The sequence below is a fragment of the Chionomys nivalis genome, chromosome 2, assembly GCF_950005125.1.
Source record: "Chionomys nivalis chromosome 2, mChiNiv1.1, whole genome shotgun sequence".
NCBI lineage: Eukaryota > Metazoa > Chordata > Mammalia > Rodentia > Cricetidae > Chionomys > Chionomys nivalis.
In genome coordinates, this window is record NC_080087.1 from 37,593,321 (window position 1) to 37,615,071 (window position 21,751).

A 21,751-nucleotide genomic window follows, 5' to 3' on the forward strand; every position below is an offset into this window, starting at 1 on the left:
AGAGAGCGAGAGATGTCTTCACAGTTAGAGCAAGTACTGCTTTTCTAGATGACCCAACTCAGTTCCCAGCACCCAAGTCAGATGGTTCACGCCCATCTGTTAAGTCTACATCTAAGGGAAGCGGTGTCCTCTTCTGGCCTCTGCAATCAGTTACACAGAAATAATCAGCACTCATTTAACAAGCTAAAGCAGGAATGTCACTTGAGTTCAGGGAAATTCAAGGTGGATTTTGACAATATAGTAAGACTTCATCTCTAAGAAATTGTGGAATATTAAGGATTTCTTTTCAGAGGACAGGACTATTCTGCCTGGAGGCAACCTGGAGATGGTTTTGGCTGGTGGTGGTGGGGATATCAGATTTAGCAAAGAAAATAGGAGCCACATATTTGCATCAAATTTCCATGTAGTATGAAAATAATATAATGAAACCATTTCCATTTTTTTTTTTTTTTTTTTTTTTTTTTTTGGTTTTTCGAGACAGGGTTTCTCTGTAGCTTTGGTGCCTGTCCTGGAACTAGCTCTTGTAGACCAGGCTGGTCTCGAACTCACAGAGATCCGCCTGCCTCTGCCTCCCGAGTGCTGGGATTAAAGGCTTGCGCCACCATCGCCCGGCTAACCATTTCCATTTTAAAGTACTCATGAATGGTAATTTCTAAGCACAGTAATATAAGCTTTCTAAAATTTATGCAAAAGCATAGATTTTAAAGAAAAGTGTTCTGATGTTTCTCAAGGCATATAAATAAATATTTTGGAAAACAACTCTCCTGTGTGTTTGAAAGGGACTGGCCAGGGAGTGAAGAGTTCCAACTTGCAGACTGTCTACAGACAGCCAGTCATATCACTGGATATTGCCTGTTAGCTTCTGAGAGCCCTTGGACAATCCTGGATCTGTGAGATCAAATGACTGGACTAGGTGATCTGAAGGTCCTTTTCATCTCTACAATTCTATTGTTAGTAATGGAGAAATCAGAGATCATTTACAGTCAAGAGCCTGAAAGTTTCATTGAGGATGTTAATAGGTGCCAGGTTATGAATGAAATATAAAACTTGTTATATTATGTATAGCACATTTTACTTGGACATAAGGCATGAACAACACAGGTCTAAAGGGGGGCATTTCACTATTTATAGTACTGTTGTCTCATTATTATGAAAGGAAAATTGTTCATTATTGGAGATTTAGTAGAGGACTGGTTTACATCAGAAGATATATATTTTAGCTAATGTTAGAAGCAGCCTGGATGAAGCAAGGGTTAAGGAAAAGCTAACAATGGGGCACTAGCCAAGACTCAGGATATACGCCATGCTCATTAGTTACCCTGCATGCCATTTGTGTTGGTGTGAAAGGGGGAACTGATAGAATGGACTCTTTGGAAACTGGATGATGTCAAAGACAGGAGGAAGGTCAGTCATTTTTCAGGAAGGGAAAGACTGAACTAGATGTCTTCACGTGTGTTGGTATCACAGTGTGCATGTGGAGGTCAGTGGACAACATTTGGGACTTGGTTTTTTTTCCTTCCATCGTGTGTGTGGGTTCCTGTGATCAAACTCTGTGTCATCAAACTCACCAGCTCCTGAATTAGATGTCATTGTGATTTGAGTTTTAAAAGGTTGTCTGTGACTGTGCTACTGAGATGCTGTGCCATTGGAGAATGCCATTGGCAGATACCCTCAGGGAAGAGGTATAAATTCTGATTTTAATTTTTTTAAATCTATGCTTATTATCATCACATATAAAAAGTTTACAAGTCTGTTGTATGTCTTTTGACATTCAAGCACTCACTGAAATGTATAGTTTGTTTTATATTATTTCCATTTACTTCTCCATAATGTGACAAAGAGAATGTCTATATATCCACATAAGTACATGTAGACAAATTGTCTTAACTTTTTTATAGGACGGTGTAAACAGAAGTTTCTGTCCTGCCCAGTCACACAGTCATTCAGTCCCAAAGAAACACACAGAGGCTTCTAACAGCTTTAAAATGTTTGGCCTATTAGCTCAAGTTTCTATTAACTTGCTCCTACAACTTAAATTAACCCATAATTCTTAGCTATGTTAGCCATGTGGCTTGGTACCTTTTATCAGTGAGGCATTCTCATCTTGCTTCCTCTGCTTCTGATTGGTGATTGCAGACTGAGACTTTCTTCTTCAAAGAATTCTCCTAGTCTGGTTGTCCTACCAATACTTCCTGCCTAGCTACTGGCCAGTTAGCATTTTATTCAACCAATATGAGTGACAAATCTTTACAGGACACAAGAACATTTTCTAGAGCAGGATGGTAAAGGTGAAAAAGAAAGTGTTTTGTAAGTAAGTATGTATATAAGTATGTTATAGCTTATAGTAAGTATGTATGTAAGAATGTTATGGCTGAGAGTTATGTCAAGTACGTTTGTTAAGGCTGAGAGTCCTTTCCTCTGTGCATCCAAGCTTCCACTCAATGCCAGACATCTCAGAACAGTTCTGGGAAAGTTATGATGCCAAAAAGTCTTCTTTTTCTTCTGAGCGTTTTAAGAACCTGACCATATCAGCTTGGGAAATGTGTGGGAACCAGAAATTATTGGAGTTCAGGACTCAGAGGGTAATACCTGTCTGTTGGAGGTCTGGATTCAAGATTCTTGTATTTATGAAGCACAGCGTTCATAATATGCACTAAGTTTTTTGCACTTTAGAAACATAATGGATTGATTGTGGGAGAACATACCTTTATATTTTCCTGAAGTCATTTTTCAATATCTAACAATTAATATATTGTTAGGTAATGTTCTATTAAAATATTTACTTTAAAAAACAAGGAAGAGGGGGCTGGAGAGATGGTTCGCAGTTAAGAACACTAGCTGCTCTTCCAGAGGTCCAGAGTTCAACTTTCAGAAAGCACATGGTGGCTCACTGTTGTGTTTCTGGCCGCTTAGCCTCAAAATAATCACATAGAAACTGTATTAATTAAATCACTGCTTGACCCATGAGCTCTAGCTTCTTATTGGCTAACTCTTACATATTAATTCAATCCATTTCTATTAATCTGTGTATTGCCACAGGGCTGTGGCTTACTGGCTAAAGTTCCAGCATTTGTCTCTGTTCGGGCTACGTGGCTTCTCTGACTCTGCCTCCTTTCTCCCAGCATTCAGTTTAGTTTTTCCTGCCTAGCTACCCTATCAGGCCAAGCCAGTTTCTTTATTAAACAATGGTACTCACAGCATACAGAGGGGAATCCCACATCAGCTCACAACCATCTGTAATGAGATCTGGCACCCTCTTCTGGCCTGTAGGCTTACATGCAAACAGAACACTGTATACATAATAATAAAATAAAAATTAAACAAAACAAACAATAGCTGGATGGTGCCTCCAGAGGCAGGAGCAGGCGGATCTCTGTGATTTCAAGGTCAGCCTGGTCTACAATAGCTAGTTCCAGGAGAGGCTCCAAAAGCTACAGAGAAACCCTGTCTCGAAAAACAAAACAAAGCAAAACAAACAAACAAACAAAAAACTAAACTAAACATAAACCTAGAAAGACACCAATGAACATGCCAATCAGGACTAAGAAAAGTCTACAAGGAGCACTCAATCCTACACAAAGGACTATAGGCAACTAAGGAAAGCTGAGATCAGGAGAGGTGCTCATCCCCAGGGACGAGCACAGCAAATGATTATCCAGTCAGTACTAAAATCATACATGAATGTAGCATTATTTAGACTGAACAGGTTATATTTAGACATATACATGTATGTATACACACATACAAATGTGTGTATATATATATATATGCATATATATATGCATGTAATAACAGCAAACAAAGAGGCCTTAAATTGAGTGGGGGAGGTATAGAAGGGCTTGAAGGGAAGAAAGGGAAAAGAGAAATGTTGTTACTAAATTATAATTTCAAAAAGATAAAAATTTTTTAATAAAATAAATTTAATAAAAATATTACTGCTTGAGTTGTTAATTTGAGTTTTATCAAATGATTGAATGAATTTTATCCTGGGATTAGGATATAATTTCTTCCAACAGTTTCTGCAATAGTCCTCAGCATACTTGTGCTATTTGCTATGTATATGAAGTGACTATTTCAATAATGATTATAAAATCAAAATATCCATGAACACTCATGCTGTGCATTTCCCAGAGTCAAATCTTCAGCCAATATTTAATTCCATCTCTGAAACTGAGCCAGCATATCTTCCCACTGGTGTGCAAATTCTATTCCTTTAATAACTGCAAAGGATTGTTTGAAAATCAACTTCATTTTATTATTAAATGTTGATTTTCATACGTATTTTATATACCTATATATAGAGTGGCATAAAACTACCTCAGATGGAAAGGGATGGTAGGGGAAAGAGTGTAGAAGCCTTCTCTAGTTTGACATCCTACAGAACAGAGGTGAGCCAATAGGGGGCTTGGTGATGAGGGGGAGCTCAAAGGAGGATGCTCAGTTTATAACTTCAACACAGTTTTTTAGTGGAATTTGGATGATATTTTTTTAATGTGAAGTAGGTAGTATAAAAGACTTTCAAAGCAATTGAGGTGTCCATAAATACATATGTGTCTTCTGCGGTTGTTCTTAGCCAGAAGGCAGAGGAGAAGCAACACCCTTCTCCAGGTAGCTTGCCTCACTTTTAACTATAAAATGTTGCTAGCACAAAATAAAGGAAAACAGTTTTCCCACGGTATGAGATCATCCCCTTAATTGTCGTAGGTGCACTGTCGTCACTTCACCTCTGAATTAGAGGATTTGTTGCCCATCTGTGAGCTTATATAATATTTAAAAAAATCTTTACTATATACTAAGAATGCAAGTAGCTGTCAACACCTGTCTGATGAAAATAGAAATGTCAAAATAATGAGACATCCATAAAGCTCTGATGTAGAATTTTTAACTTTTATTTTATTTGTATAAGGTTCATTTTTAGACCAAGAAAAAGAATCACTTAAAATCTGATATTCAAATCTGAACTCATTATGGTCACAAGTAAAATTGTTAGGGCAGATTCAAGCAAATTTCAATTCAAATTGTCTAGAAAAAGGTTGAAGGAAAAAAAAATCTGAGGAGAAAATTGAGAGAAATTACCAAAAAAATAAGTAGACATAAAAAAGGGAAACTAAACAAGACCAACTAAACAAATAAAAAATAATAATTTCATCTGCAGTGTATAACAAGGACCCAAAACTATTGATTATATTTAGCCTAACTTTGATAATATTTGTCCATTGTAGAAAACAGAGATAGGTACAGTTGTTCACAATATTAATTGCCTTTAAAGCTGGTTTCATAAACATCTTGGTGTAAATAATTTTAGTTATTTTTTTCTGTTTTGCTCTGTAAAGCACCTGTTCAATGTTACGCATAGAGTTTAAAATAACAAACCTTGAGGAGAATTGGGAAGAGTCTGCTCTTGAGCCCCCAGTATGTGGCTCATTCCTCTTTCTTTGGATTTGGAGCAATCACACTGACTTTGACTTTGCTTTTGTTTTGTTTTTCATTTTTTAATGAGGATCTTAATTTTATTTTTATTTTTTGATTTTTTTTTAAGACAGAGTCTCACTATGCGGCTAGCTCTGATTATCCTGGAACTTCCTATGTAGACCAGGCTGGACTTTGACTCACAGAGATCCACATGCATCTGTCTACCAAGAGTTGGGATTAAAAGCATGTACCACTATACCTGGCTTAATTTGTTGGGTATTACAAGATAATCCAGTTTGCTGTCCCTTATCTGAGATTCTTGAGATCAAATGTATTCTAGCTTTCATGGTGGGAGTGGGGTGACTTTGCTTTTGAGAATAGTTGACTAGGAATTACAGGTCTATCATCACTAATTGAAACTATAGAAAGCTCCAAATGTGAAACTTTGGGAACACATGCCTTTCAGATTTGGGGTATTTCATTTAGGTGTGTCCAACCTGTTCTTTTGGCCTATTATGTAGATTATTTCTAATTCTCTTAACAACATGCAAGATAGGTACGGTTTCGTTTCCCAAAGGAGGGACTGGTGGATATTCAGAGTTCAGATGGTTTGCTCTTAAGTCCTGCATCTAGAAAACTGTAGAGTTACTGGGCTCTAGCCATTCACTTTCCCCTTTTCTATCCATTCACCAAAGGGAGCTCATTCCCCTTTGGGGTTGTACTGAGTGAACTTGGATGGAGGTGTTCTGCTGTGGTGAAGTCTGGATGTTGGATGGAGGGGCATTCTTGTGGTGTGGGGGTTAGGGCAAGAGGGGGAGGTTGTTAGTGGAGATGAGAATTGTACATACAGAGCTCTGGAGGTCTATGGGTTGCACAGTTCTCTTGAGCTAGAGTGGGGTGTATATGAGCAAAGAGGGAGATAAACCTGAGCCAATGGATAGGAGAAGTTGGGCCAGAGCTCATGGGGTCTGTAAGATCAGACTGGAGAGCGTACGGACTCCAGGAGCCAGGCCGCTCCTATACTGCTCTTATGGTGTAGAGACTTATAAAAGACTGTGGAGAATGAAAAGGATTGAGTTCACAGTCTGTTTCATCTGCTGAATTTTGTGCAGAGTATGTGGATAAGCTGAACTGATGGTTGAAGACACTGCGTTTGTACTGAGTGTGTCGTTCATATAGTGACAATCTTCGTTTGCAAAAAGGTCACTCTGAAGTGGATTACAGCAAAAGTAGATGGCAGTCTTGCAGCATGGTTTGGCTTGGGAAATAGGCCTTTCTGTCTTTAGAATGGGGGCATTGGCTATAAATACAAACAGATTAGCCTGTTGCATGATAATTCTAGGGAGTGCAGGCAGTGTCTGTAGTATCTGTAGTTTGTACACTGACTTGTATTGCCAAGGGTGTTTATGATATGGAGGGAAAAGATATTTGAGGACTATTGTCAGCCTTTCTTCATTCTCCATTTTTACTGTGTATGTATGTATTGTCTGTCTGTCTGTCTATCTATCTATCTATCTATCTATCTATCTATCTATCTATCTATCTATCTAGGGACAGGATCTCTCAATATAGTTCAAGCTGTCTAGTCCAGTCTCAATCACTGTGCTCTTTATTCAGCTTCCCAAATGCTGGGATTGCAGCTAGTTTTATTCCTTTTGGTAGGTGATGAACAAGGTATCACCAACTACTGCTTCCTCTTTCTTTTCCATTGTCCCATGGTTTCATCACTGTTTCCTTCCTTCTTCTTTTCAGTTCTTTTGTCCCAGCATGTATTTGAATGCCCATTACTCTTCCATTTCTTGGCTAACAGCCCAGTGGACATTACTAGACTCTTCACTGCCAGGAGCCTGCTGGGAACCCCTGAAGTTCTTTTCAGTTTCTTTTGCCCTCCTCATACCTACTGCCATTGCTTGGCAGATCTTGAGCTGACCATAGCCAGGACCCCACAAGACAACTGGGGTCTTGGTAAATGTTTCCTTTAGGAACTCAATATGGATGAGGGAGTGAATCCCTTCATAAAGGACTTCCCCGTCAAGTACCTGGAAATCAAATATATTATTTTTCCTTTCCTATAATCTGATTAATACTTGCCTTAATATTATGTGTCTTAATTTATTTTTTAAAAATAAAAGTGTTTTGTGCAAAAAGCATTTGTTAAACACTAAGTAGTAGATTGTCATGCATGTCTATAATCCCAGCACTTGGGAAGGTAAATTAGAGGGATGGCTATAAGTTTGGGGGTTGACAATACTGCACAATGAGGAGCAGGCCAATCAGGGATACACAGCAAAACCACACCTCAAGAAAACAGACAACAACCCCATGAAACTTTTGACATATGGGACAAACACTGGTTATAATTCAGTTCGAGAGAAATGTGAAGACATGCCATTGCTTTGAATCTTCACTCGGTATTTGAAATGTTGAGTAGTTGTTCTTCTAGGGGATGAGTTCTTCTTTTTGTCTTAAGAAAGGGTGGGAAGATAATGTTTTTAGTGAGAAAATAAGAAGGAAATATTAGATTCATGGCTAGTGAGTTGACTCAGGAGGTAGGTGCTTACTGCCAACTCTGACAACCCACGTTGAATCCCAAGAACCTGCAAGGCAGAAAGGGATAACAGTCTACAGCATGTTGTGCTCTGACTTTCTTTTTTTTTTTTTTTTTTTTTTGGTTTTGGTTTTTTTGGTTTTTTCGAGACAGGGTTTCTCTGTGGTTTTGGAGCCTGTCCCGGAACTAGCTCTTGTAGACCAGGCTGGTCTCGAACTCACAGAGATCCACCTGCCTCTGCCTCCCGAGTGCTGGGATTAAAGGCGCGCGCCACCACTGCCTGGCAGTGCTCTGACTTTCATATGTGGTGCCATGCCATCTATGTCCTCTCCTCCAAAATAAATTTAAAAAATTGAAAACAAGTTGTATATACCTACATATTGAGAAGGTTGGATGCTAATTGGTTTCCCCATTTTATGCAAGAGTTTGGATTTATTTCTGCTCAGAAGGACTTTTTGTTGAACAACTACTATTTGATGCCCAATAAACCTTTATTCTGGACTTAAAAGGAGGAGGGAAAGTATTTACAAAGAGTAGAAAATGGACTTCGGAGAGGCAGAGGAACAAATTGTGGTCCCTGTCAGCAAGACGAATGATCTCATTTAGAGGATGAAGTCCACACACATGAAATTAGTGAGCATGGCGGGGTTATTTAGAACCACATCATTTGTTTTTCATCTCTGGTCTGTATTCTCAAATGAGTTGGTGTCTGTCTACATATGGGCAATATGTAGTCAGGGTTGAAGTCAGCTATCATAGGGTGCGCTGTAAGAGAATCAGCTAGGAAAGTGGGGAAGGAGGCCCTTCAGTTGGGCAGCAATGGGAGAGCCAGGGACATTGGTGGGGAGGGAACACGTGGATGCTCCATCATGGGGTCTAGTGAGCTATTTTCTTTTAAATGTCCTAGTGGCATGCTCTGACGCTTTGCCTTCTTTTGGTATGTCCTCTGAGTACCCATTCCTGGTTAGGAAAATCGTCCCTTCAGAGCTGTGCCGAGAGGAAACACATCTTCCTTTGACAGAGAAGATGATGACTAGTGCCACAGGCCTCAGTGCCATGAGCCGAGTAAACTGCCCATCCTCCTCTCCTCTGGGCTCCGGAACCATCCTCGGGCATGACTCGGAGTGGGAGAATCTGGGAGCTACCCGGTAAGCTGGTAGAAAAATTGTCTTCCGTTTGAACAGAATTAAGTTTCCGGAACTCAGTCAGAACCTGACAGAAATAGCCAGATAGCATTGTTTGCGTACTGACCTCAGTGGCCAGGAGCAGAATGGGCTGTCTACATGATCTTACTCAAGCTCCATCTCATCACTGAAAGGGGGTGCCCTTGCTGGTTCCAGCTAGCAGAGATGATGTACCACTTGGCCCAGGCCCCATAGATGGCAGACAGCTAGGAAGTGGCCCAGGTGTTTCTGCCGCAGAGATTGACCTGCATCTCATAGGCTTGGCCTTTCCTGCAGAGGAAAGTGGGCAAGAATGTTGGTACCCTCCCTGTACGTTGATGTGTGTTATGTTGCAAGGGTTCTTCTGAAAATACGGGCTGAGTTAAGGTTTGGATCTGACAAGAGTAGCTCATCATTGTTTAGGAGGTGAAATCCAGGGGCAGGTTTTCTGACTCTTTGCTAATTTTGCTTTGGTGCCTTCGGTGCCGACTGGAAAACGAAGACCATAGACGGGGTTCCCAACCCAGATGACGGAATGATGAGAGACTATAAAAGCGCAAAGCAATGAACTCACATTCCAAATACTTGCCAATTGCTCTGCCAGGAGTTCTGTGCATCATGCCATCATTTCAAGATGCTGGACATTTACTGAAAGAGCCTGCATTGGGGATGTCTGCACAGCTAACCTTGCCCCTCCCACCTCTATTCAAATTCATCCATGTATCATCTTGCCTGCTCAGGAGGCCTTCAGCTCTATGGTAATTCCACCCCATTCTCTTAGGCCACATCTTTTATTTTCAGGGTACTTCTTCCACCTGACAAGTCATAAATCCTTCTGTTTTCTCTCTCTTGCCACTCTGTTTCACCAGAGCAGAGACTTTTGTCCACAGCCGAATCCCAGCATTTTGGATGCATTTGTTCCTTGGTGGATGCCTAGCCGATCATTTTGAATAGATGCAGGCATACAAGGAAACTGAGGTACACGTTTTAGATAATTTGCCTGTGGCCTCATGAAAAAAAAAGATGAAAATAAGTTGGTTTTTCACTTTATATAATAGGTCTTATGATTACTTCCTGTCTCCACCATTCTCCCCTTCACGAATTTTCCTCTGAGAAATGTCTATTTTCTATAATTTTTGTAAGATGTGTATCTTGGGATTTGGGGATAAAGGTAAAAATCCAAAGTAAGCAGTCCATCTTTTTCCTTTTACAAATGAGAATTTCACCACGATCCATGTAGATAACGCCATCAAAGTCATGCCACCATTTATGATGGGGGAGGGGCCGGACTCGAGTCTCATGCCATCTGCCCGGCAGCAGCCGCCTCATTCTTGCCGTTGCAAACCCTGTTTTGCTACAGAGCCTAGCTCACTGGTGAAGGCTTTGAAATGGAGCTGTATTTTGAAATCATAGTATGACTGCTTGAACAGAGGCTGCCATTGAGCTCCCCAGAGGGCCTGGCGGATAGCACAGAAGGAAATGAGACTGGAACAAGCTGGCCAGTGCATGCCCTGTATAAAGAGACTAGCCCACCAGCACCTGCTGTTGCTCCAAGAAGCAGATTACAAGAGAAGAGGATGGGACACCAATAAAAACAAACAAACAAAACCATTGTTTGTTCTTGCCAAATAAAACCCTCTGCCTGCCTGATCTCCTTTGCAGATACCTTAGTATGAGGTTTTCCTGTAAACTCCTTCCTTCCTTCCTTCCTTCCTTCCTTCCTTCCTTCCTTCCTTCCTTCCTTCTTTCTTTCTTTCTTTCTTTCTTTCTTTCTCTTTAAAAAGATGGTACTAAGTCGGTGGGGCTGGGTTGGAGAATAAAGCAGTATCCTTGGTTAATTGTTCTTTGGACTCTCCCAAGCTTCAGCAGGCTGGGTTGTCAAAGTTCACAAAGGGAAAATAATAACCAATAAAAGAGTATTTATTGCCCATTTTTATGACACTGGCGATAAGGACAAGGAGTGATGTGTTTTCTTGGCCCTAATGCCATCTCTCCTAATGCATGGCACTTGGTCATGCCACTTCTCTCTGGGAGTCAGCATGAAGAGGTTTGGCATGGATATGAAGCGCCTGGGTACTCCTGAGAGCCTTACCCAAGTTCTCTGCTGCCGGCTGCACAACGGATTTTGGTCTCAGGCCTGCACTCTAAGGCCAAGGCAGGAAAGGATGCTGAGGATTTGATGCAATCTGATTTGGTACCTTCATCTCTTTAAACAATTGCTGTCAGAGATGAGACCAGTTGCATGCTTTGGACACATGGGTAACCGAAGTGCGTTTGCCGTACACTCCCTAAAGCCAGCTCTAAAGTGGTTGAATGAGCAGACTGGTGACCTCGCGGGTTCTTTTGGCTCTGATCTCTATCATAACTTGATGTCCTTTCTGAGTACTGATGCTAGAGCCCATTATCCTATAGAGGTGAGGGGTGTGGGTCTGAGGCCCCTTGGTTTGGGTCATAGTCTGCTTGTCCTAGTTAAGGGGACTTGTTTCTCTAAATTTCAGGTTCTCATTTTTAAGATCCAGGCCCAAACGAGAAGTACCTCTTAGTATTATTGTCACCACTGTCCTTGGCAAATCACCAAGTGCTCCTTTTCTGATGTCAGAGCGGGCGACCGGGGGTGGAAATAACAAAAACTGAATTAATTAACATTTACATTTCAGATGCAGAAGGAGAGAAAGTTCCTTCCTTCCCAGAAGATTTTCAGTCATTAAGTTTCTCATTAATAACAGTGATGTGTTGGAATTAAAAACCGACAGACTTAAGCACGAGGTTGCTTACACATTCCGTTCAGCCCAGTGTGCCTCTGTGTATTGTTCATGTATTTGTCCTTTGAGGGAGGGTCTGACTATGTAGCACAGATTGGGTTCAAACTCACTATCTGAAGAAGGAAGTATTGGGGTGACAGGAGTCATGCCTGGCTCCCTAATTAAATAGTTCTAGTTCACTAAGGTGCAGAGCCTCATGAATCTTATATCCTGATGTTAATGAAGGGGTTAACTATAATATGGCCAGGAAGTCTCATACAGTGATGTGGAAAGTAGGCATGCATGTGGAGATTTGATGTCACTGAAAGGAGACCTTCTGGTAGCAACTTCGCTAAATGGGGAAGTGTTTACTACAGGGCAAAGACTCTTGTGGTTTTCATGGGCTAATGGCAAGGACCTCTGCCGAGGAAGAGCAAAATCTCCTCTCCAGATCTGTGCCGGACATCACTGAAGGCAAGAGTCTGAATGGACAAATTGCTTCCACTTCAGAAGGAGAGTGTGGGAGCACACTGGGTGTTTGTTCCAAAGGGCTCAGAAGTAGGCATCGTGCCCTGATGGGCCTTTCACACTGGGCCACTGTCACTGCTGAAAGAGCAGCCTGTCCTTGCCTGCTCATTTTCATCTTCTGTCATATCTGTATTCATATGCGTCAGTCCCCACATAAAAGAGCACAGCTTGCTATTCCTGTCTTTGCTTCTGTGACCTGCGGTAAAACCATTAAAAAACTATATTTTAAGGCTTTTACATGGAGTGGTAATTTATGCATGGTGGTTTTTAATCATTTGGCTTCCAGCAAGAAGCATTCAGAGGCTCTCACGCCTCAGGGAGCAGCAGCTTGCAGGGGCCTTGGGAGGGGCTGGGTTTCAAGGGCTTTCATTGCACCGTGTGTGTGTGTGTGTGTGTGTGTGTGTGTGTGTGTATGTGTGTGTGTGTTGGCAACACCAAGCAACTGTAACAGTGTCACCTGGGAAACAGAGGACATAGTCAACTGCTTGGTGGAATTGAAACCTGCTCTAAACAGCTCCTGAATTCTGAAGAGGACATCAAGTACATTCTTTACCCTGGTGAGCTGGGGGGCTGAGGAGTCTGGGGCTGTCTGAGAATAGAGAATGGGGCAATTGCTGCAGACATTCTCCATGTTTATCCTCAAAGGAGTGTTTGGAGTAGAATTGACTCCTACCTCACAGCCATCTTGGAGTGCAGGTAGTCATAGCTGGGAAAAGGAATTATTTTGTTCTCAAGGTTCTCATTATTCAGTTGAGGGGACCCTGGTGTATAGAGTAGAGATGCCCTGCCTGAGGCCAGGCAGCACTTGGAGAAGCTAACCTGAAATCCAGACCTTTGACTGTCGTCTACCTTCTGTGGCAATGACCTTTTAAAAACTGTCTCATTTAAAGAAAAACAACACTATATATTAACAAAATCAGGAGGTGGGGTGGGGTATACCAGTAGACAGAATAAGTAATGTCATGCATAAATATATAATCTTACCAAAGAACCATTCTTAATAATTTTATATTGATCATCTGAAATTTTTGTTTGTTTTCTAGCACCCTCAAATCTTAAGTAAGTTTAACTTAATCATAAATAAGGGTGTTGTTCAATTGTTTTTGTGGTAGTTAATACTGAACCCATGGCTTCCTACATGTTAAGTGAGCACTCCAACACTGATGAACCCATGGCTTCCTACATGCTAAGTGAACAGTCTAGCATTGATGAACCCATGACTTCCTCCATGCTAAGCGAGCACTCCAGCATTGAGCTTTACCCCCTGCTCCCCAAACTTCCTGCCACCACTTCTTAGCTCAAACGTTGTCCAGGTTGCACTTGAAATTTACTCTCTGGTGAACGCCAAACTCAAACATGCCATCTCCCTGCCTCAGCTTTCTGTGCAGGAGTCCTCACAGGCTGCTGGTAGCATGACTGGCTAGTAGACGCTCTTCACAGCTTTAATGTAGACTCACTCCACTTTCCCTGCTTTTCTGCTTGTTTGTATTTATTTAGTGTACTTAGCGAGTGAGCTGCTGTTTAACTTGATGTTTTCTTTCCATTCCACACATGCAGCCTCTGCCACACCACACAGATTCTTTTATCCTGTATAAACTTGTTTTCTGTGGCTAAGCTTCTTTTCAGTCCCCTGGTTTTAACCCTCATGTATATGCTAATGATGCTAAAATTACCCTCCAGCCAGTAACTCTTTCCTCAGCGCCGTGCTCCCTTTCCAAAAGCCTGGAGCATTTGTTCTTGGATGTTGGGACTCTGGAGTTACTTAAGGATGTTAAGTTGAAGGCCGAGATGGAGCAAGTGTGAGACCAAGTCTGAGATCCAGCTTTCCTGGGGATCTTAGGCCTGGTGCAGCTGGACTGTAGAGATGAGGGGGAATTTCCCTCTTTGGAGGTTCTCTGATGCAGCTGAAATGACCAACAATGGACTGATTAACCGAAGAAAAGGCTTAATGATCTATTTATGAACATGGTGCCCATAGGAAAGTGAGTCCCAACAGCCTAATGAGAATAAAACCTCATCAGCACCTAGCATGGTGGTGCATGCCTGCAGTCTCAGTACCCATGAGGCTGAGGCAAGACGTTTGTTTCAAGTTGGAGACCATTTATTGACATGACAAGAATGTACCTCAGAACAAACAAACAAACAGCAAACTAAGAAACATTAAACCAAACAACCAAAGCAGCAACAGCGACAGAAGACAATAACCTCATAAGCACTGTTCCTAGGTTAGAGGGAGGTGAGGTTGTCCCTGGACATTTTACAACGGATAAGAATGGTTTGTCAGACAGGTAAATGAGTCCACTAAGAACACAGTAGCTTGGGCAGAAATCCCTTGATGTGTTAGGTGCTTTTTCTTGTTGCTGTGGTCAAACCCCTGGTAAGAAGCAACTTCCTGGAGAAAGGGCTTCTCTTGGCTCACTGTTTCAGGGCAGACAGTCCACCATGGCAGGGGAGGCATGGTGCGTATAAAGGAGTTGGTCACAGTGCGTTTGCAGGTGAGGAGCGGAGTGGGAGCGCATAGGAAATGGGACCAACCTAAGAAGCTTCAGTTACTTGTTTAGGCCTCCCACCTGAAGGCCTGCCCCCTTGGCCAAGTAGTTGAACACTTTCATCTGGAATGTGGGGTTCCCATATCAGCCAGAGATTTTATTTCCAAAAGGAGATATTTTTTCTGCTCTAACCTTATCCCCCTGTCTTATTCTCTCAAGATAAAGTCTGTTATTGATCCCACAATTCACCTTTTGACTAGGCTATCTATGCTGATTAGCCAACAGGTTCTTGGGACCCATTGACGTATTTCCCTGAATGCTGCATTTGGTTATAGACGTAGCTTCTGGAGACGCCAACTCAGTGGTTCTCAACCTGTGGGTCACAACCCCTTGGAGGGCTGGGAAGGGGTTGTCAAAAGACCCTTTCACAGGGCTTGCCTAAAACTACCAGATAACACAGATATTTACATTACCACTCATAACAGTGCAAGATTATGGTTTTATGAAGTAACAGTGAAAATAATTTTATGGTTGGGGGGGTCACCATAAGATGAGGAGCTGTAATAAAGGGTCGCAGCATTAGGAAGGTAGAGAAACATTGCTCTCACTCATGTCCTTCTGCCTGCAGAGCAGGTACTTTTACCCACTGAACCATCTCCCCAGCTCTCAGTAAAGTCCTTAACAAGTGTCCTTACTTGAAGGAGTGACTCCTGTGGCCTGTTTCCATAGCAGCCACTGCTTAGCATATTGTGTTGGAGTTGTACATGCCTTGCTTACTGAATATCTGGCCTATTTTGTCTAAAATGTATCTTCATTTCATTGTTTAAGGTAATAGAGAGTATAACGTAGGTTTTCAGTAGATATTGACTCAAAAGACAGGCAAACGTTCTGTGGACAAACAGCAGCTGGTTTCATATGTTGGAGGTGGAAGAAAATCTAGCAGTTTCATGCACTGGGCTGCCTGAAGAGAGCCGGTTCACTGCGTCATTCTCGTACCTTCTCATCAGTGTGGAAGTCACCGTCTATAGCGACGGAACACGTGAAATGTGTTGTTCCAAACTGAATCGTGCTGAAAGTAAAAATTACAAAATAAAAAAAAAAATTAAGGCCTTAGAATGAAGTGGATTTTGTTAATTTGCATATTAATTATATGTTACCATGATTGCATTGGGGGTGTATGAGTTAAACTATATATATACATTTAACATGAATTTTGCCTGTTCCTACTTACTTTTATTTTTTTTTTAACACAGTAACTAGAAAGTAATTTTATGTTACTTTTGTGCTCCCCATTTATTTCTAGTAGCTGGTGCTGGTTTTGAACATAATTACTCACCTACTCACAACACATTCCCAACTTTTCCTATCACTCCAATTGTGCTTTCTAAGATTTGCTAGACCACTTACTTCTTAGCTGTTTGCAATCTTAGGAGTTGCTGACTTAAAATCAATATATGTGAGTATACCAGCTGGGAGCCTCTTTTCTTCAAGTTGGGTCTCTGAGATGATTTTTCTCATTACTGCATGTTAGATGTTGTTGTTACTTAGAAACCTGACACTCAATGCACGTCTTTATGCTATGACCGAGAGAGTGATAGGAATAAGAAAAGGAAGCTGGAAAGAGGGAGAAAGAATTAGGAAGCTAAGACAGGGGGGATAAAGAATTTAAGTGCAGCCTAGGCAGCATAGTGAAACCCCGTCCAGAAATAGATAAAAACTAAGTAGAAATGAGGAATGTTATTTAAATTTAAAACTTCATTTTTCATGTGTGTATGTTTCGAATGTGTGTGTGTACATATAATAGGCAGGCATATGTGTGCCTACACTTGGGTTTGCAGAGGCTGGAGGAGGACTTTTGCTGTCTTCTCTGATTACTTTTGACCTCATTGTCTTGAGACAGAATCTTCCATTTAACTTGAAGCTAAATATTTTGGCCAGCAATACTCCACGAATACTGGGTTACTGACATAGGAGATCTTGCCTGGTTTATTTACAAAGAGGCTGGGTGTTTTAACTCAGGTCCTCATGATTGTAGGCCAAGTGCTCTAACCCACTGAGATGTTTCTTCAGCCTGAGAAATTTTAGTGTAAGGTTACCTACCAGTCCATACCCCCAATCATATTGTCTAACACTGGTCTTGCTTGTTCAAAATCGCAAGGCTTGGTATATTATCATGCGTATTTCCTGCTTCATCAGATTTTCAGTATTTAAAACTTAACGGATTTTACAACTTTAGATCTCTCTCTGTCTTAAATTTACAATGTCTATGGCAGTTTTCTTTTAATTTCTATAGTTATGTGGTCCTTTTCTAGTGTACCCTAAAATATGTCTTTAAATAGCAAACCAATTAAATGAAGTTGCTGGTGGAGACCCAGAGATACCTTTTTCTGGGGGTGGGGGCAGTGATGACATGGTAGACCATATTAAGGTGGGACAGAGAAAGGCAGTGTTGACAGTTTCAATTGATACCTCTCTTAGAACTGGATGTGACTTGAGGTACTGTCCTTGCACTGGTAGGGATAAATGTGTCTGTCAGGCCCACACAGAAAAAACAGCAGAGCTGGACACAGGCCAAGGTTTTTCATCTCCCAGTTAGAATCTTCTTTCGCAAACTTCCCTGTGATGATAACATTAAAAAAAAAAAAAAAAAGACTGTCTTGGGCAATTAGTACAGGCTAAGAAAGATGAGGACACTTCAGGTGTGAGAATGTGCTGGAGATAAGATGTGGGTGCAACCACTATGATTCATGGAGCAGTGGCCCCAAGTAAGAATTAGGTGGATGCTCAGGAGGTAGCTAATAAATTTCTCTTCTCTCCGGCGGCGCACTCCCTCGCTTACTGCAATGCACTGATTAGGGTTTAAAATGGCCCAATGAATTATGCAAAAACTGCATCTGCAGAAGGGGCCGTCTTGCAGCCTAATGCAGCGCAGATGGAAAGACCCCCTTTAAATCATTGTTCCCGTAGTACTTGGAAGCGTTTTGAGGAATAAGCACTCAGAAGTAGAAGTGAATGGCCTCCACCAGCAAATGAGTTCCTTCTGCAGGGAGGAACCGAGAGGTATTTGTGATGCAGATGACTGCTCCGGGCTTGAATGTGCATCCTTATCATTCGAGATTTATAGAAGCAAAGTGGAAATACTTGCTTTTAAGATGGTTTCACTAGAGAAATTGCTTCTGCCCGCCTGGCCCAACATACATTATTATTATTTTCAAAAATGGTGACAATGAACGTTTAAATGCCAATTCACTCCAATCAAGAAAACATGCAAATTACCTCTCTCTCTCTGATCCTTAGTTACTACTGAAGAGATGGAATTAGTTAGCATGCCCTTACTTTTATTAGCATAATATTAATGCAAATGATCACTAGAGTTTTTTTTCTTTAAAAAAAAAAAGAACCATGGAAAGTAATTAATAACAGTGCTTATTTTCTCAATAAGGAAGAAAAAAAACATTTATGATTAGACCTTTAACTGTGTTCTCTGTGCCAAAGACCCCCTAATTAGACCTAAGCAGGTACCCGGTTCTAAAATCAGTATCTGCTTAGCTCTTCCTCTCAGAGAACAGCAGACAGTGCAAAGGAGGCATTTCAGACCAAGAAAGGTCTGCTGTTACCTATGGCAGTTCTGTAGGGGACTGCAGCCACCTGTGCCTGTCCCAGTGTTAGGGAGGCTGCTTCAGGAGGATGGAACATTTGAGGCCAGCTGGGCTCCATCACAAGTCCGGGTCTCAGAACTGCAGCGACATCAACAAACTCCAAACTGTATAGGTGTGTTCTGAAGACACTGCCACCTTAAATGAGGACAAGACTGAGGTGGCCAACTCCACTAAGGACTGAGCTCAAGGAGCCTCAGCAAAGGGGTGACTTTGAAGAGGACACTGACTAATTCTTTATTTGCTCAGAGGAAATGGGCTTAAGCTGAAGGGAAGTGAAGTTGAATTAAACAACAGGAAGACCTTGTTGGCTGCGGAGAGTTTTATAAAATTAGAACAAGGTATAGGAAGAGGCTGGGGGTTCCTTCTCACCTCCCCACTGAGTTACCTTTTTTCTTTTTTTCATACTTTCTGGCATCTGTCTTTGCCCAGCTGCAACACCTAGTGTCGCCAAAGTCAGCTAGAACACACACTACAGCCCCTCCCCCATCCTGCCCTGCATTGTTCATTTCCTGACCTCTTTAGACAATGCAGCCTCTGATCAGAGGTGAAATCCAGTGCCTCTTTGGACTTTGGACAGTGGCTTGTAGAGTACTTTGCACCTGCACGGAGCCAGGATTTGTTGAATGACTGTCCGAGTGCCCCATTATAAGTCTGTCTATTATTAGCAAGCACGGGCCCCAGCTCTGTAGTGTCACTCAACCAAAGCATTGAAGTGTCGCCGTCATTAAATCTCAGTGTTCTTTGTCATATTCTTTACTTAAAGAGGAAATATAGGATAGGGATTTAGCTCAGTGGTAGAGCATGTACTTAGCATACACAAGATCAGTGGTTCTCAACTTTCCAAATACTGCCGCCCTTTCATACAGTTCCTGGTATATGTTGTGACACCCAACCATAACTTCATAAATATGGTTGTGCTACTGTTATGAATTGTAATATAATTATCTGATATGCAGGAGGATATTTCATATGCAGATCCAAAGGGGTCAATACACACAGGTTGGGACTTCCTCCTCTAGATTTAATCCCCAGGAAACACCCACACCCATGTACATACATAGCCTATGTAAACACAAAATAAATAAATATTAATAACACTTGAAATCCTAATTGTGATTATTTTCAAATAGAGCTTAAATTGAAGCATTCATATTAATATTTATAAAGGAGGGGTCATGAATAAATGTAGTTGTTGCTGTTTAATGAAACTGGATTGATGAAGTGATTCGATTAAAAATGATCTTTCCTAGGTTAGGGAGATAGGTCAGTGAATAAAATACTTGCCACACAAACGTGAGGACCTGAATTTAAGCGCCAAGACCCAGGTAAAGATGGGGGGCTTGGTGGAGCATGAATGTAATCCTAATGCAGAGAAGACAGGGTCAGGCAGATCTCTGGGGATTGTGTTAGATGAGTTTGCATACGCAAGAATGTTTAGGACTTGAATGACAAAAAGACGAGGAGACATAACTGTTCCTAGGTATGGTGGAGGAGATGGCTAATTGTAGATATTAGGGAGCGCATAGCCAGAGGCATCCAAAACGCTCTAGAATGATCATGACTATTGAGCTGGGCCTTATGATGGAGGAGAGGGGAAGAGGAGTGGAGTCCAGGAGCTAGGTGGTCAAAAGGCAAAATAGGGCAGACATAGCCAATTGACTTGAGTATATGGGGAAGAACAAATGGGAAAAGAGCTGCTCAGGCACTGGGCTACAGAAGGAGGGGAGGAGGGAGTGGAGAGGGAGGAGTGGGGAGGGAGCTGTAATAGGTAGGAACTGAGAGATGCCGATAGCCAAGGTCAGCTTTGAGAGGTAAATAGGCACTCCGACCTTTTTTCAGGTTTAAGAACTAACAAGCTGACATTTTTCATATGAAAGTCATGCCTTTTACAGACTTGGTTCAGTTAACAACTAGATTCATCGATGAGGTGGGAACCCCTAATAGTCTGCACTCGAACATGTGATTTAAAAAAAAAAAGAAAAACAAAAAACCCGAAAGACATCTAAGTTTTGGATTCATGCCTTAGCCCAGTGGTTTTAAACCTGTGAGTCCCAACCCCTTTGGGCTTGAAGGACCTTTCACAGAGATCCCGTATCAGATAGTCTGCATATCAGATAGTTATATTGCAATTCATAACAGTGGCAAGATTATAATAATGAAGTAACAAATAATTTTCTAATTGAGGTCACCACAGCATAAAGAACTGTATTAAAGGGTCACAGGATTAGGAAGGTTGAGAACCGTAGATGGAATTGTCTTTGGGCCATCAACCAACTGTCAAATAAAGACACGTAGACTTATCATTAGTTATGAATGCTTGGCTTTAGTTTGAGCTTGACTCGGTAGCTCTTTTAACTTAATTCAACCTGTTTATATTCTCTATATTTTACCTCAGGGCTTTTCATTTTACTTTAATTCTGTATGTCCTATTTTCCTGCTTCTTCCATGTCTGTCTGGCACACTGACATCTCTTTTGTTTCTTCTCTGGACCTAATTTCCTCCTCCTACTCACTTTCCCTGCCCAGAAGTCCCACCTATAACTCTTCCCTCACTATTGGCTGTTCAGTTTTTTATTAGACCCATCAGGTGCTTTAGGCCGGCAAGGTAAAACAGTAACACATCTTTACGTAATCAAACAAATGTAACACATCTTTACATAGTTAAATATTCTACAACATAAACAAATGCAACACATCTTTACATAGTTAAATAAGTCTTCTGTCACATAAACAAATGCAACACATCTTCACATAGTCAAGCAAATATTCCACAATAGAGAAATGCTGCTTTAGCATATTTGACAACTTAGACCTTTCTGTAGACATACCTTGGCAACATAGCAAAGGAAGTTCTTCAATTCCACCATCTCCACTGGTCTCTATATATGGTTTCCTCTACATGAATGTTGCCTTGTGTTTTAGTGGGCACTCCACACTCTTTTGAAAATGTATTCAGTCTACTCTGGTCTTTAGAGACTCTGTACTCTGTTTAATACCATACTGATTAATGTCTCTTATGAACTGATGGCCATAGGAGACAATAGATTTTTCTTCTATGTCTTTTCTGGTGAACTTGGGACATAGGTGAAATATGAGTCCTAGGAACCTTGGCCAGTGTCAAATTGGGCCCTCAGGAAGCTTGGCCTTGGAGTGGGCATTTTGAGAAAAAATAAATATATTAGTCAACCTGTATTTTCTTTGCAGAAATTTAG

The 21,751-nt window shown here is 41.3% G+C and overlaps 1 protein-coding gene across 3 annotated transcripts in view; it reads left to right on the forward strand.

Annotated features, from left to right (window-relative positions):
- Positions 1 to 21,751, forward strand: part of Arhgap18 (Rho GTPase activating protein 18) — a 211,658-nt gene that overhangs the window by 98,522 nt on the left and 91,385 nt on the right. The window contains exon 1 of one of the 3 annotated variants that reach the window (XM_057763142.1): positions 12,847 to 12,949. The exons of the other annotated variants lie outside the window; for them this stretch is intronic. The gene's annotated coding sequence lies outside the window, so the exon portion shown is untranslated. Of the gene's footprint in view, positions 1 to 12,846; positions 12,950 to 21,751 lie in introns of those variants that run through there. 3 annotated transcript variants of the gene reach the window in all.